Raw genomic sequence first — 18,335 nt, 5'->3', positions numbered from 1 at the left:
TTGGTCTTTGGTAAAAACAGGTCTCCAGCTGTGTGCAGCTGCTTTACAGGGCCTGACGACATGTTGCAAACTTCTGTTGCTCTGGTGAGCCAGTTCTCCGGCCTGCTGTGAGGATGACATCCTTGTAACTTTACTTCCCGGATTTAAACTTCACTGAAAAGGAACCAGGGTGTCATGTGTTAATTATCTTTGTTTCACACCAGGTTTATCTGTCTGCAGTAGCATATTATGAATAAATACAAGCTGTGTACCTCCAGTGTTCTTCAAAATGTGCAAGAGCACACACAGAGCGGGGCAGTGCTGACACAACGGAAATCTTATATGAAAACATATACACTGCAGGGACCACTAAGCTGTCACACACGTACCGGTGCACACATTCAAAGGTACTGTAGATGGATGTTTGTTGGTGGCTTTGTAATGTCTGTGTTCTCTATGGAACCTAAACACATCCTAACTCTTCAATCATTTTATTACCACATACTGCGTTATCATCACAGCACACACTAACACACAGGTCCCAGGACTACAGTGCTCAGACTGCTTCTGTCATTTTAACAAATGGCACCATCACAAAGGGAAGTGAAGCTATCATCACAGCCTCTACACCACTACTGGATATTTGTCTTTCTAAGTGGAAACTACAAGTAGGTGTGCTTTTTGATCAACTTGGGCCCCAGGTGGAATCACTGTCACTGAGTCGTCTCAAATGAAATGACCTTGAAAAACTTTTTGTTGTGTTGTTTGGTTGAGTGCATTCTCAGCGCAAAACCTGTGTTGTGATTTCTTTTTGGATTAACGTTAACATTTTAGTGTTTGTACATGGTTTGATTTTTTGATTTCAAATGTTAGTAGTTCTCCAAAAGGATTATGTATGTGCGTGAAAGCCAATTTAAAAATGTGTTCTTTATAGACCTTAAAAGTGTATTTAAACTACTGTTTTTGTGAATAACTGCATGGATACGCTTACCAGTTACTTTGTTAGGTATGGCTGTTCAGCTGCCCGTTAACACAGGTATTTGATTAGCCAGTCACATGGCAGCAGCTCAATGCATGTTCAAAACAACCTCCTGAAGTTTATATTACACATCAGAATGGGGAAGTAAGATTATTTAAGTGACTTTGAATTGGACATGGTTGTTGGTGCAGGGCAAGCTGGTATTTCAGAAACTACTGATCAGCTGGGATTTTCTCACCCTACCATCTCTAGGGTTTAGAGAGAACAGTCTGAGAAAGACAAAATGTGTAGTGAGGGCAGTTCTCTGGGTGAAAATGCCCTGTTGAAAGTAAAAGTCAGAGGAGAATGTCCTGCCTGCTTTGAACACATAGGAAGGCAACAATATCTCAAATGACTCATTACAATAAAGGTATTCAGCAGAACACCTGGCAACTTGTTAAACCTTGAAGAAGATGAGCTACAGAGAAGACCACACCTGGTGCCAGTCTTGTCAGCTAAGAACAGGAAGGCTATAATTTGCACAGGCTCACAAAAAATTGGTCAAAATGATTATTTGAACATGAGAATGAGTTCACTGCACATAAATGGCCTCCACAGTCTTCAAATCTCAATCCAACAGAGCACGTCTGTTTTGTGATGGAATGGGAGATATGCACATGAAGAAAAACAAAAGCCTGCAGCAACTGTGTGATGCTATCATGTCAGTATGGGACAGCATTTCTTTCCAGCACCTTGTTAATTAATGCAGTTCTGAGGGAACTGTACTAGCAAGGCGTACTTAATGCCTATGCAAATTTTTGTGTTTAATTTATTTATCCCAGCCTGTCACCCTTAGCCTCTGTCGTATAGAGGGATGAACTAGTTTTTTTTTGCAGTACCATTGGTTGTTGCTTATAGAGATTATTTAGAATGAGGTGTTCCATGCCTGCTAAATAATAGGATATGCTAGACTACACAGTTGTATCGCTTTTGCTTACAGGACCTCAATTGTCGCTAGAACCCTGCCATATTTATATTCATATTCACAGTCTATTATGAAATAATCACACTATATAATTTTGATTACTGATTTGGGATATTTAACAAATCAGTATGGGGTTAACCTCTAGAGAAGGTGTTATTACCACTCTGTCTTTTAGTGTTAATGGCAGAACGAAGGCCACAGAGTGGCTGGTCTTGCCGCCTGCTGACACCATTGTCCATACCAGGGAGAATTGATTTTCCATGAAAGCTGAATGATGTGAAGGGACTGCTGGCCCTCTGATGTCAGCACTCTGTCATCTCTCTCTCACTCTGCATTTTCTTTGTCATTCACCATTCTCCTTTCAGCTTTTCTTCTCCCCCATCTTTTTACCCTCCCTCTCTTTTCCTCACTCTTCTCCTCCCTGCCAGTTTTCCTCATGTTTTTCCTCTGCTTTACTCTTTCCTGCTCTCTTGCCTTTCCTCAGCTCCTTGCTTCTCTCCCATCACTTAGTAAGTTCCATAGTCAATTTATACATGAACAGCTCATTAGTAATAATTTTATTATAAAGGAATCAGCTATAGTAATGCCTTTCATGCCTTTTCCTTCGCTGTGTGATATTACAGAGCTGCTTTTTGAATGCCATGATGTGGTGTTAAATGGCACTCCAAATCTTTAAGGCTGGGCTAAGGGTCCAGTCTGAGTTGTCCTTAGTTGACACTACACTGTGTAAACTGGCAAGTAAAAGACAAAAACACACAATTTCATCATACTATGCTGGCCTCATCTCTTTTTCTTTCCATAGCAACAGGAAGGGTGATTACATGACAAGATCATTATCCTAAGAAAAGAGTCAGATTTCCACTGTTGTTGTATTTTTGCATCATTCGCTTAATTTCACACAGTTGAGTATGGTAGTCAGTTTGGAACAACATGGATTTTATCTAGTTCATATTCTCCTTCGACCTTCTCCTTTATTGTCCTAATTAAAAAACATTTGTTGATTTAACAGTAAGTAGTTTGCATTTTGTTGGACTAAAATGAAAGTATCTGTTATGTCAATAATGGCTGAAATGTGGCTATAATGATTATACTGGTGTTTGCTATAAGTAGCTTAATAAATTTTTTCTTTAATAATCAAACTAAAATGTAATGACAAAGGAGGAGCACATTTTTTTAAATTCTATTAAGATTTCCTCTGATGTACGAGCACTTTTGAAAAAAACAAAAAAACAAAAACAAATAAAACAATTAGTGTGCTCTCTTTCTCTCTCTTCCTGTCTACTTTTATTCTCTTCATTGCACCATGCTTCCATAAACATATTAAAGGCATATATCACCAGGATCAAAATCAGTGTGTGAGAGGCAGCAAAGGGCTGATTTACTGCTGGGTTTCCTCTGTGTCTGCTAGTTTTATGACTGGGGTCGAGGGCCATGGACACAGGGATACATTTCTGACAAGGTCTCTCTATGACTACTGGTATTCTCGCCACTTTTCATGCCTTTTCACTGTGTTTGACCTCGGTGAATTGCAAGGCCACATGTTAATGCTACTATTGACTTAAACAGCTGAGTTTCAGAAGATATTGGATCCAAGGATCACCAGCTGCTACTGTGGTTAAGGGATGGCCATATTTATTCTTTAGTGGGTTGCCATAATGTTGCAACATTATTTCCAAATGTACTTGAGAGAAAACATGTAATGTACCAAAGAGTATGGGTCAACATCATGACAATTTCAAGATCTATCAAATTTGTATTTTTACAGTACTTTTTTTTATATAAGTGGTGACCTGTTTTCAGCTATTGACATCACTAAATTGTTTCTGCAATATTATGTTATTTTTAGTTTCACCATTTCTTATATTATCTAATTATTCTTTTTCTACTGCACAAAGATCAAAGGGCATGTTTTCATTTATATACAAAATCTGGAAATGATTTGTGAAAAAGCTGGAGAAATACAGTACATATACAGTACAAATACAATACATGCAGTATAAGAGCGATAGCACACTCGTGGTTAAGTAATAAATAATGAACTTGATGATAACAATCCAATCTTCTAACTTGTTTAAAAACACGTTATTTGTTGATGACACAATTTATTTTAGCTCTCTGAAAAATTTGGAAAACATTCTGAATGCAGTGGAAATTGAATTGAAAGTTTTAATAAAAGTGTTTGACATACACCAACTACCAACACCAGTGTTTTTTTTAACCAGAACTTATCTTGGAAGGCTCATATAAACCATGTAAAAACATAAATGCCCATAGAAAAGATCTTGAATCAAAAAACATTATCCATACTCTATTGTTCCCTAACAGCTCCATATATGTATGGGGAAACATACAAAGTAAGCAGTAATCCAGTTTATATCCTACAGAAGAAAGCTATGCATACTCTATATTGATCAGATTAATAACAAGCCAATCCACATATGAGTCATTAAACTACCCATCTTAAAATGTAATGATTTACTTGATTTCACTGCACCAATAATGTAAAGCACAAAATAATTGCCTTCCAAATTGTATTGTGAGGTTTTTTGAAATTAGATCGATAAAGTTTGAACATAACCTTCCACAGGAAACCTCATGTTCAAAAAAGCATTCAAAAGAAATTTAAAATATAAAAAAGATGTGTATCTGTAAAAGGGTCAAACTTAGAGCAACTGTGATGGGGAATTAATACTCACAATGTAAATTTAGAAAATAAGCTAAAACTTATTACAGCCATTTTTAACTTAAGTTTTCCCATCTAAATTAATTATTTGTTGTCATCATCATTATTATTTCTTTTTTTTTAGTTAATAATGACCCCAAATTTAAAAATTACCTAAGTCCCTAAGCACAAACAGTCACAGGCTAATCATGACTACCCCAGAAGGACTAATCCCTGAATCACGATCTAACCAGTGAACCGAACAATAGATCTGTGCTTGCACACACGATAGAAGCAGTACGTAAAGAGCTTTCTATCCATGTGATTTATTGTCTTTTTTATTCTTTCTTTCCTTCATTCAATTTTTCCTCTAACATGTTTCCATGTTTGGTAAAACCATATGAAGTTCTCCCCTGTCTTTCCTCAAAGTAAGTCAGTTTAACACACTCCATCCGTCAACTCTCAGTTAGTCCTTTAAACATCAGCCATATCATTCACAGTGTGATCACAGTGAAAAAGAAATTGTGGAAACTTAGATATAAGTGTAATGGCATGCTGAATGTATTTTGTTGAAAAGCCATAAATGTTACACGGTTCACATGTGCGTAATCTGTTTATATAGTCAAAAAGTGTAATTGTGAGTAATTTATGTGTAATGTTTGTGAGTATGGATCATATTTCATTTACAATCTGAATTATACAGACTTGATGCTATGAAACTAGCTGATGACTGACTTGCAGAAAGCTGTGTCTTCTGGCTCTGCTATAATGTTTTTCCCTTGTCCCTGCTCACATATACATGTAAGGGAGGTTAAGCTATTTATTTTTGTGTTAATTCTGCCTGACATTTACAATTACCACTGTGTTTGGTTGCAGCCAGGCCTGCTTGAATAGGGCTGTTGACTGTCAAACTTGGTTAGATCTCCTTAGATCTCAGCCCTTCTTTCATGGGGACCTTATTGTTTTTGTGTGCGGAGGAGGGAAGTACGTGTGCGGAAATCCTTGCTCCTAAGTGTGCTCTTTATTCTATTCTATTTTAGTTCTAAACGAATGTGTAGGGGCAAGTCTGGCCAAGCTAGATTTGCTTGTCAGTACAACTATAGGGGTCATTGTATACCTAAATCTACCAGTGGGCAAAATTTAGTCACTATTCCCAAGATTTCAAGGTGCTTCATGCTAAAAGAAGTAAAAATTAAAGAAAAGTAGAAAAACAACATAGAATATAATAAAAAAAATATTGAGGTAAAAAATAAAAGCTTAAATGTACCTTCTTCTTGTAAGTCAGAATCAAGTTCGACTATAACTTGTGAGATGGATCTATTATGGACAGATAAACCCAAATAAAAGAGGTTAATTTTACCTGCCATGATCTATCAGTATAAATGTTGTAATAAAGCACATTTTTATACTATAACAACAAGAGCTGCAAAACAAATTTAACCAGAGGCATTTTATGTTTAGTGGGACATTCAGTGGACCTTTTGTCAGTCATGTCAACATATGCACCTGTATGTTTGTAGTCCCAGTGAGGACCTGCAAAAGACCGGATGCTTCTCATGGCTTCAATGAGAAATGATAAAACCTTCCCTCTTCCGATGATTGTCATAAAAGGAAAAAGACATTAACAAGCTAGGCAGTATCAGCTGGCTTGTCATGCTCTCTGATTCTGACTTCCTCTCCAGTTACAGCCATTCGTGCAGTTCAGGGAAGTGGCTGCCATAATCCACTAATGACATGAACAGTTAGCTGAAGGACAGATAGACAGACAGACAGACTCTTGGGGACTGTCAGAAATGTCTGTATTGATTTGGTAATATGAAACTTTTTCCTAATGGAGGCATTATAATATTATTATGCTATTATTGCAGGCCACTGGAAGAGCAAGCTTAACATTTAGGGGTAAAGAAAGACTCTTTTTGCTTTAGTGATCCCCTATCTCTCTTTCTCTGTGTGTGTGTATATGTAGACGTTTATAGGTCATATAGCCCTGACTCATTTTATTTTTGATTTCTATTTCAAATTCCCAAGAAATAGTTGACTTGGGATTGCCTTGGGGTTCCCACAGAAGAGCTGCAGACAGTGGCTAGGGAGAAGAAGTTCTGGACAAATTTGCTTTGACCTAGTCCCCCCATCAGTGGCACAAAATGACAAAATGAATGCATGGAATAGACATTGTGTTCTGCTTCATTTAAAGGTATTAATAAGTAATAAGCAGAAAAACCATCATTTGAAGAGTGAAACAGAAGTGTTAAGAAGCACAAATGTCAGATAAAACTGTAAAACTTAAATACTGAAAGGGGCCAAACTGGCAGATGAGTCACAGACATACAGAGATGCACACACACTCGGGGCACTTTGCCTACTTTCCCATATACCAGCGCTATGGTTATCAAGGCTCTTGTAATGATGTGATGGTCTGCTAGCACCCCAGCCACTTTAGATGGAAAATATGAAGCGAGCCTCCAAAAGGTCCAGCTTGATCAAACGCACGCATAAACTCTACCTCCTAGTCTCTCACTGCCTTCTATCCAAAATGAAAGGTGGCAACATCAGGAGGAATATTTTCATTGTATTAAGAGGATTCATTTAGATACCCTGGTCCTCATCAAGCCTGTAAGCTCTAGGAACAAAATATCTAAAGGGATGATCACTTCATCCCACTGGAAAGCCCTTCCTCCTTCCTCATAAGATGGAAGAATACTGTCAGTGGTGAGGAATGTGAATCAAGGTGGACAGTATGAGCAAAGGTCATCAACATTTGGTTGTCATTAAGGCTGCACCCAGCTCTCCATGACAACATAATAAGCTTTTGTTGCAGAGAAGATACAGTATATAGTGTAAGTAAGATGGATGCTTAGAACCGTGCTATAGGTCACTATGTAAATGTGAGGTGCTGCAACACTAAATGGAACAGGAAAAAATATTTGATGAATTTATTTCTATGAGATTTCATTATTTAAAGTCACAATATTTGGAAGAAATCTTTGAAACTAGTCATACTTTTACATAATTATAGACTTAAAGCTCTGTCTGTAGAAGGGTTGAAGTTGACATTTTAATTTTAAGGTATTGAAAAAAAATGTGCTCAACAGGTTTCTTCTACACTAAAAAAATACATATTAAATTGTATCAAAATGTATTCATACTGTACATTCTTGTATTTTTAACATTCTGCTTTAGGAGATTTCCACAATGTTTCAACCAGTCATGAAGTTAGGGTTCATGCAGCAAGGGATTGCTGTAGGAAAAACAATTTGCTGTAAAAAACCATGAAGTCTACATTACAGCTTGTCACTCTTCACAGTACAATTGTGATTATCTAAATAAAGCTTCTCTCAGGAAATCGGACCTGGGCTTTTATTTAACGCCAACAATTTCAAACTGTTTCAGTCATCTCACCTCTGCAGAAGTTGGGAATGTCATCTGACAGCCTCCATCCTTATCTGGGTGAGATCAGAAAGTAGTCATCACATCCCAGACCATCTGTTTACACCAAGACAAGCCGCAGAGCTCTGACTCAGGGATACCTAACACCGCCAGACAACGCAGCTGAGTCCCAGTGAAAAAAGCAGACATTGTGGGGTGGCTGCCACAGCTTTTTAGAATTCTGATTGCACATAGTCTAAACAATACATATGGAGAGGGGCGCTGTGGAGGCAATAGTTATGGATAAGCTGTTCCAGTTTGCCTTACTGAGACAGCTTTTCCCTTTTTTAAGGAGTATGTAATACAGTTTTGTTATTATTATTATTATTATTATTATTATTATTATTATTATTGCCACCTTATCATGGTGGACAGGTATGTGTTTCTGCATGGCTGCAGGAGCTATAGTGTAATTAGCCCCTAGTAGAGTCTCTCAAGGCAAATTGGTCCTTGGTGCCTCTGTGAAGGGCCAGACTAAGAGCCATTCAGAAAAAAACTCCCATGATGAAGAAGAAATCGAGGGACATAGCTACTCTGTATGGGATAGAGTTACTGGGGCCCCACCCTAGAGCCAGGTCCAGGGGGGAAGTGTTTGTGGGAGAGTGCCTGGTGCCTGAATGGTTGGGCTTTAGCCTATGAAGCCTGGCTGGGCACAACCCAAAAGCATACACATACACTGTCTGGAGGGGCCAAAGGGGTCCGGTGTTTAGTGGATCAGATACCAGGAGCATGCCTGTAGACCTCCTAGGTTTCAAGCATGTCCTATCAGGAGAAGGCCCTGGAGCAGACCCAGGACATGCTGGGGAAATTTTATCTCTTAGCTGACTTGAGCCTCTGTTTCACTGTGGATGAGCTAGAGGAGGAGCTGGGCATATCTGCTCTGACTTAGACTCCTAACCCAGATGTGCAGCAGAAAATGCATGAATGGATGAGTGGATTGTTCCTCTTCTTGTTTGCATTATTATTATCATTATTATCAATATTATTATTGTTGTCTTTGTTGTTGTTGTTGTTGTTGTTGTTAGTTACGACACAGGTCAGAATTTTGTGTGTTGTTTTCACTCCTCCACACCTGGGGGTGGCATCGTACATTATTCATGTTGCCTATGTGAGTTCCAGGTGGAGGCTAACCATTGGTTGAAGAATGAATGAGACCCGTCAAGACCGGCTTGCCCCGCCTACATCCAGCTTTTGTATTCAGTTGCGTACAGTGTGTGATTAAGTTTCTGTATCTATAAGAGCTTGACGAGTATATATTGTAAATGTTGTAAATAGTCTCTTTTGTTGATTGATCTGGTAGCTGTAGGGTGTGTTTAGGTAGGGAGACAGGTAAGAGGCCTGTATTTTCTTTTGGATCTTTATAATAGGTAAGCTAGTTCTGTTTCCTTTCTCGAATGTTTTGTTTGTTATTTTGACTGTGCCCACCCTTGCGATTTCTACCTCAAAAGTTTGAAAGTCCTGCTGTATCAGTAGTCATTCCTTGGGAGCAGGGGAGTGATTTTTGTGTTGCGGTCTGGTTTCCTCTAGGCCAGGGTGTAAAATATCACAAACTTAAATAAAATTACAGCTTACTTGAGCATTCACAACATGTGCTGCAATCAATAATAGTGATAAGACAAGAATATTGTGCATAAAGTTGGGAAGAGAAATCAAAACTTGAAAGAAGAATAATTTCAATCTGGTTTTTGTAAAGTAAAAAAACAAAATAGAGATTGCAGCTGAAACTTAGATGTATTGGAGACTGCTTAATATTTTAACCACCTTTACTATGGAACAGTGACTATAAGAGTTTTAGTTTTGGGGGGTTTGTTTTTTGTTTGTTTTTATTTTCAGTCACAGTTTTTCCTGCTCTGTGCTTGCGAGTATCTCATGTGATATTGCTCAGGGAGTACCCAGTTTTGTATTATATTGTAGGTATTGCTGTAAAAGGGTGCGTAGAACACCCACAAGGACAACTATGATGTTGTTAACTGTGTTCCATTCAGCTGGAAATATTGGCCAGCTGAGTGAGACTTTTATCTCTGGTAGAAAGACTCATTGCTCTTTTTATTGTAGAGTCTCACCCAATGGTGCTTAAGGAAACCCAGGAAATCAAGTTAAGTCGTGAGAATGTCACTTTCAAGAAAGATGTATGTTCCTGGACAGGATTTTCCAAGAACAATATTACTACAGCAAGGGATTTATTGTTTTTGTTTGTTTTTTTGCAGCGGTTTGTGTGTTTCCCCCTATTTTTCCAGCACATCTCTCTTCCAGACACACTCCTCCATATTATCCGAATGGTGAGGTCATGTTCTCATTTTCTTGCTCAAATCAACTGCATGCTTTCAATCTGTACTGGCACATTGTCCATGTACAGTTTATGGTAATTTCCAGTAAATGTTTTACTTTGAAAAGAAAGTCTTACATTAGTTGGGATATTTCTTGTTTATTACATTTATTTCTAAATTTTCCAACACATTTATTCATTTTAATATAGCTGCTGTGTGCCTTCCTACAACTGGTTGCATCTGTGAGTGTTTGTTGGCTCAATGAAAAATGTTTGTATCAACTCTCAACTGCATTGTCTCTACTAAAAATACTTAAAATCTGTCTTTAAATGAATGAAAAGAAATAACATATTTCATGATTGATCATCACATGACTTACTGCAGACATAGCTTGTCTGAATATAAAACCTTATAATAAACTAATTTCCACTGGGTCAGCCAACAAAAACAGACATTAGCAAGCTATTGTCTCATTCTCTAGCTACATTATTCCCATATACTGGGTAAATCCCCCTTTGGTGTAATTGCATGTAAAAGCCATTATCATCTGGGTCCATGCTAATCATATTTTGAGGCTGGGCTCTGGGGTAATTGTTGAACTTTCTGTCAATGTGTGGAGATAGAAATGCAATCCTGGCACTGGCATAGCTGCAGCTGCTTCCCTTTTCTGGTCTGAACCCCTAAACCACTACAGATTGCCTTTCATTCTGCCCTACAGCAGACAATGGAGTAGAGTTAGGTTCTTCAGATCATTTGGCGTTTTATTCTTGTTACTGTACCTTGAGAGTTGGCACCTCATTCCTTGGGATGAAAGATTGACTCCATCATGTCTCAGCCGCAGTGGAAAGAGAAAGAAAGAAAGAAAGGCCAGCAAGAGGAGAATGAAGGGAGAGAGAACAAAGGGAGTGGAGAGCGAGATGGAGAGTTTCAAGTTAACGCTGTGTATGGAGACAGCTGTCTCGGAGCAACTCACTCTTTGGAAACACTTACAGACTCATCAGTTAAAAGAGCTGCACCTGCAGCTATGCTTGTCTTTGACTGTGTGAGAGAGATGTACTCATGCACATGTGTCACTGTTAAAGTGTGTGGAGCCAAATTTGTACATAGGATAAATTACATTTTTGGAAACACTGACTAATCTGTATTTACATTTCTGCATGCACAGTTTACATCTGTTGCATGAGTACTATTGTATACTTTAGATTTCCTTTCACTCAGCCTCAACTGGCTGTTTCCAGAATGCTTTTACTGATCATGTTATAGGCTGATATAGTAAAGGCCCATACAAACAATGAAATGTTTGACTGATAATGCCATTTCCTGACATTTGTTCAAATATTCTTTGGACTTAAATGTTAACCAGGAACTCAATGTTTTGTTCTCAACATCATTTTTGGTAGGGTTACAAAAGCAGCAGCAACATTAATCATAAAATGCACATAAGTGAATGTAAATGAAAACATAGTTATAAAAAATTGTTTTATATTACTTTTTTTTCTTTTGGTTAACATAAGAATACAGGTGTTACCACTGGCTGGACAGCAACTCAAATGTAAATGGTTACAAAGAATCCCTGTAGAACTTTCAATAATTTTAATATGTACATACAAAATGTGAACAAATATATTCATAACCACCAAGTCTCATGAAACATTCATCACAGGGAAAGGCGGTAATGATTCTGGCATCGCATTGCTTGGGAAAATATATGGCTCCTAATTACTATGCCATCAAGCATATTTGGTCTCTCAATTTTTCATACATAATATGGGCTTGAATCACAATCAGAGGCAGGTTTGTGCTTTGTCACTTTCTCTGCTGATCCCAGAAAAATATTTAAACCAGACATTTAAGAGGAAAAAAAAATCATTGGATATTCTGAGATTTATTGATATATGTCAGCACTATATTCACAGCTACAGAGGGTGATATTGTTTAATGATTTATAGGTATACTAACCCTTGCTAAATGTTTGCTTTAATGTATGTATCTAGTGACTAACCTTCCACACAGGCTCACAGTCATTATCTACATACATATATGGTCAAGTAGTAATTGGGCGATTAATCAAGACTGAAACATAAAGTAAACTTAGCACAAGAAGTAAGGAAATTTATGTTTGGTTGATTATTTTTATGCTTCTTGGCAATAAATCTTTTACTGCTGGAAGCCCTGTGTATTTCCACTTAAATGGTGCCATGTTTGTAGAAAAATGCATTTGTGGGTTGACCAGCAGAGTTGAGTATATGGGTTGCACCTAGAAAAACTTGCCAAATCTTCTCTCTCAATGCCAAACAGTTTATTCTGCTTTTTAGTCTTGTTTTGAGTTTCTTGGTGCTGACAGTCAGGTGCCTGATTAGCAGCACTACTCCAAGCATGTCACGTTTGATTGATCTGGATAGAGGCTGTGCATAAAGGGAATTTTGAGCTGGTGGTCCTTAAAACCAAACTGCAGCATTATTTGGAGTGAGCCCTAGCCCAAATTCAATGCCAAGTTCATTGTCAGAGACAAAGTGGGGATCCCATGAAGATTCAACTTAAATTAAATTTTATTTATATAGCACCAAATCACAACAACAGTTGCCTCAAGGCACTTTATATTGTAAGATAAAGACCCTACAATAAGACAAGATGACACCACAAGAAAACTATTTCTTCACCCTGCTAGCAGAGACTGCACACAGTTAATCTCTGGTCTCTTAGGGCTGCCAGGAATCCTGAAATGACTGCCCTTAGCAATCAGTTTTGTTTGCGCTGGTGTCAGCGCAAACAAAACTGAATGTAGAGAAATGTTATGTTGAACAATGAGTCCTGATTCTGCCTACGGTACTTGGTTCATAGTAGAGATGGACCGATCCGATATTAAGTATCGGTATCGGTCCGATACTGACGTAAATTACTGGATCGGATATCGGCGAGAAATAAAAAATGTAATCCGATCCATTAAATATCAAAAAAGCACCTCACAAAACTTGCGACATGGCGTAACTCGGCTCATAACCGTAGCACATCGGAGCAGTGTGCATCACGTGATAGAGCGGCTGTGTGTATTTGTAGCCTCCCTAGCAAACCAGCATTTCATCTCCGAGGAAGTTATCCCAGAGAGAAGTAAAGCAAGTGTGTAAGTTCATCTCTGAATGTTTGTAAAGCATTCCCACGTTAAGCTTAACAACCGATATATGGAGCGACTGCCTCTCTCTCTCCCTCACCTTCCTGCCACTACTTCACGAAACTGATTAATGATCAGCTGATCAGCTTTTCTGTCGCGAGTCCGTCTCTCTTCTTTGTTTTTGGCCCACTTTGCGCCAGAAAGAGGAAACCAGCGGCTGAACAACAGCAGCACGTTTAACCTTGATAAGCTGTTGTTAGAATTTATTTAATATTACTTTCTACACCAGGATCCTTTTCTACGTAGCTGACGGCTGGTAGCTGTGCAGGGGCGGATCTAGCAAAGTTTAGCCAGGGGGGCCGATAGGGCATGAACAGGGAAAAGGGGGCACAAAGACATACTTTTCTTTCTTATTGTCATTTAAAATATCTAGCTTTTAATAAATAATTATCTGAATCTTACACCCAAAGTTTTAATCTGATGTAAAATGTATAGAAGTCCATTACTGTATATAGTAACTGTTAAGTCTAATATACCCTAGTAAGCTATAGTACTTTTTCCTTTGGGAAGATACCATCTGTGCAGTCTGCAATTCTGTTGAAGAAAGATGTTGAATCTATTTAATTATTCTTGAAAAATAATTTAATTCTGTGCATTTTTTTTCACCCTGCATCAAATTAAAGTTGATTACATCGATTAAGCATCATGAGGTGGAGGGTGGGGGGGTGGTTCCCTATTTTTTTTTGCTGGGAGTTTGCAACCCTATTTGTTAGTTTGCTTAATATTTCTGCTAAGTACTCTTTAAAATACCAGAATAGGGGGGATGGAGTAGGTTTAAGTTTATTAGATTGATCAGTGTTGCTGACCTATGAAATATTTTGGGCGCAGTGTATTTTTTACATACAGGTATAACAGAATAGCTTTAGTGTTGTTGTTTATTTAAACTTGAGTATGAACTTATACAAAATGCAGCAATATATTAAAAAACAGTTTTATTGATTAAAAAACACACTATATCGGATTCATATCGGTATCGGCAGATATCCAAATTTATGATATCGGTATCGGTATCGGACATAAAAAAATGGTATCGTGCCATCTCTAGTTCATAGGGTTAAATTGTGGAAAAATCATGGAAAATGCTGCACCCATAGGGTAACAACTTTTGGCAGAAGGAGTATGACGGTATGGAGTGGCATCTAACTCACTGGAAAAACAAGGCTTGGCATTGGAGGCAATCTTAATGCAGAGATGAGATTTTGGAATCAGCGGAATATCTCAAAGATGATGCTCATTCCCACAAAGCGGGATTTTTCAGACACTACCTCCAGAAATTGGGAGTGGAAAGGATGGAATGGCCTACCTGTAGTTCCTCCAGAACAATTTATGTCAGAGTGACCAACACAAGCCCAGTGGCTGAAGAATGGGATGCCACAGCAGTGTGTGACCAAGCTGATGACCAGCATGAGGAGGAGGTACTATGCTGTTGTAGCTATGCGTGGTTCTTCTACATGCTGGGACCTACTTTTGCTAAATGAATACATTTTTAAATTACCAATATGTCATATTTCCTCAGATTTCAATTATCCAATCCAATAAACAACACCAAACAAGAGTCAATAGCAAAATAAGCTACTTGGCATTGGCTGAGAAGATCTGGCCAGTTCTTCATGAGCACAATTCACAAATAGGAAATAAACAGGCTTTCCAAATGTATATGATTTTTTTGCCAAGAAGTTACTGCAAATGAATAATGTACCATATATGAATTTATTTACTTTTTGTGCTAAGTTTATTTTTTAAGATTTTAACATCTATTTACATATCATATCTTACACAAATAAAAGACAAGAATAAAATACAACTCTGTGTGTGTGTGTGTTTAGGTGTATGTTTATGTGCATGTGTGAGTGCCATTTCTGTGAACTGTTGCAGATGCAGCAATCAAGTGATTTGCAACAATAGCATTAACCTCCCTGTGCTGTAAATGTAGCAAAATGGTACTGTAAGTTGTTTTACCAGTTTAACCCATGAAATTACACCAACTGTCAAATAAAACTCAAATTGGAACTTGGAATTATAATTTATATATATATATATATATATATATATATATATATATATATATTAGGGGTGCAACGATACACAAAATTCACGGTTCGGTTCGATACTTTGGTGTCACGGTTCGATATTTTTTCGATACAAAAAAATGTTCATGCTTTTTTTGAATTTGTCATTTATTAAAATTATAAATATATATTTTAACTCAAAAGTACAGTTTTTAAATTTAATGTTGCTGAAACAACAAAGTAATAAAAAAAATTAATCTGATGGAGAAATCCCTCATCTTTGGAAAAGAGAGTTTATTACAGAGAAATGGCTCTTTCCAAAATAAAAGCTATACTATACGCTTCTTCTGGGGTATACTCTCAGCAGCATATTAAACATATCAGGTCCCCATAAGGAGAATCATGTGCTAACGGCTGTCTAAATGACTCGGGTAAAGTTTGTAGCATGCGTGCTTGTTGTTTTTGTCTGCTTCCACTTGTCTTTGCACTAGGATGATGTCAGCGTAAATGTGCAGTCATATTCATTGTGTTCCCACTAGTGCTGTCAGCGTTAATCTGAAATGACGTTAACGCCACAACACGGCAAATCTCCGTTAACGAGCTACCGCGGATCGCCCCGTGCATGGAGCTGGACAGCGTCAACACATTAACGAGCAAACTGCGCTAATGCAGTAGTTCCCACCCATGTAATTGAGCATTGCGTGGCACATCCGACATACTGTTTTACTTTTGTCCATGACGCGCTTACCTTCAGGGTCATACTTCACATGAAGACCAAAATAGTTCCAAAGGCCAGATCTGAATGAGGGTGGTGGAGGTTCAATTTGCCATGTTGCAACGAGCTTAGCTTCTGTCTTGCTAGCTTGGGCTGCGCTCAGTGGATCTGTGCTCGACAGTGCAGCCTAGGCGGAGTAGTCGAAAGCAGATCCACTGAGCGCTCAGCACAGACAGCATCGTCAGAAGAAAAGTTGATGAAATAAATTAAAAATTTTGTATTGTTCGATACACATGCGTACCGAACCGAAAGCACTGTATCGAACGGTTCAATATCGATACGAGTATCGTTGCACCCCTAATATATATATATATATATATATATACATACACACACACATTGTACTGAAGTATTTGTGTGTATATTTAAACCCAAAGAAATGCCAACCACCTGGTAAGGTTTGTTCCCTTCTGAGTTGGTTCCCTCTTTGACCTAGTGGAAGGAACATTGCACATACTGGCAGTGGTGTAATAAAGCATAAAAATAATATAGGGTGAATTTAAATTTCAATATAGATGCCTCAGTATTAATAATCAGAAGGCTTTAGAGTTTATGTCTTCCTACACATGCACAAAAATCCCCCCAACTTGAGGGCAAGAAAGAGAAAAATAAACCAAAACAAAATACATGGTATGAATATTTTCAGATTGGTTACATATGGTTAATGTCTGCTATATGAGTCCATTATGATTAGATGCACTGCATGCATTTATTTAGGCAGCCTCAGACATTATTTGACAGTTAAAAACTCAAACAACTGTAAGCTTTTCAATGTGCAGTAAGTCACTCAAAGAACTCCAAAGGAACTTCAATTTAAACTTCTATTTAAGTCCCCGGTGCACGGACACACACACACACACACACACACACACAAAAAAAAAACCCTGAAAAACAAGGGGTAGTCACAAAAATCAAAACAATGTTGGGTACCTCTTTTTTTACTTTGTCATGCAAAGGTCAATTTGGAACCCTATAAAAGAAAATCTACATCACATGAACTTTGCAATCTGCCTCTGATAATTCAAATTAGCCAACTCTCAATTAATACCAGAGTTGAGCTACAAACTATTGAGCAGTGCAGTCTAATTCTTTACTTTTAAAAAGATGATGACTTGATGTATGTACTTGTCTGTGTGTGTGTGTGTGTGTGTGTGTGTGTGTGTGTGTGTGTGTGTGTGTGTGTGTGCGTGCGTGTGTGTGTGTGTGCCTGAATCTAAGTTTTGGTGAGGGCTCACTGGAAGTCTCTTTTTTTGACATGTTTAGATTCTGTCACCAGGGTGGGGTTGTATGAAAGTCATAATATCTTAAAGCTAGTCTGCCGAGGTTAGTACGCTCAACAGGATACACAAAGACCCACAAACATACTCATACATTTAAATAATAGGCTGGTCATCAAGAGGCTCCAGGAAGCTTCCACAAAAGTTACACAGCACTGACAGACAAAGTCTAACCAGATGACTGGAAATGAGGCTGCATGAATAGCTGTTTTCTAAATACTGCATTCCCATACAACAAAACGTTCCTTTAACTAATCCTAACAAAACACTGACTGGAAAATGTATAATAAAAGTTCTGCAATTCCAAATCCATTAGGGGAAAGTGTAACATATGATATGAAGACTATTAGTGATGCTACATCAAACTGAAAAAAAAAAGTCATACTGCTGCTACATTTGTAGCTGAAATGACACTAATTTGAAAAAAAGGTTTTCATAGACTGTATGCACTCACCTCAAAACACAAGGATACTTCATCATTTGCTAGCTTGTAGAACCACTTTTGGACTTTATCAGTCTCTCACATAAATTTTGGCCCACTCTTATTTACAATGTTGCTTCAGTTCATTGAGGTTTGTGGGCATTCATTTGTGCAGAGCTTGTTTAAGGACCTGTCACAGTATTTCAGCATTTCAGGGCCATTGCAACAGCTTGATTCTTTTGTTTTTCAGCTGTACTGTTATAGATTTGCTCTTGTGCTTTGAATTATTGTCCTTTACCCAATTTCACCCAAATTTAAGCTTATTCTCTATTGGCCCTTACATTTGACTCTAGAATATTTTGGTAGACAGAGGAGTTCATGGTTGACTGCATGATGTCCTGGTCCTT

Source organism: Pelmatolapia mariae, linkage group LG16_19, assembly GCF_036321145.2.
Source record: "Pelmatolapia mariae isolate MD_Pm_ZW linkage group LG16_19, Pm_UMD_F_2, whole genome shotgun sequence".
NCBI lineage: Eukaryota > Metazoa > Chordata > Actinopteri > Cichliformes > Cichlidae > Pelmatolapia > Pelmatolapia mariae.
This window is presented reverse-complemented; position numbering follows the sequence as displayed.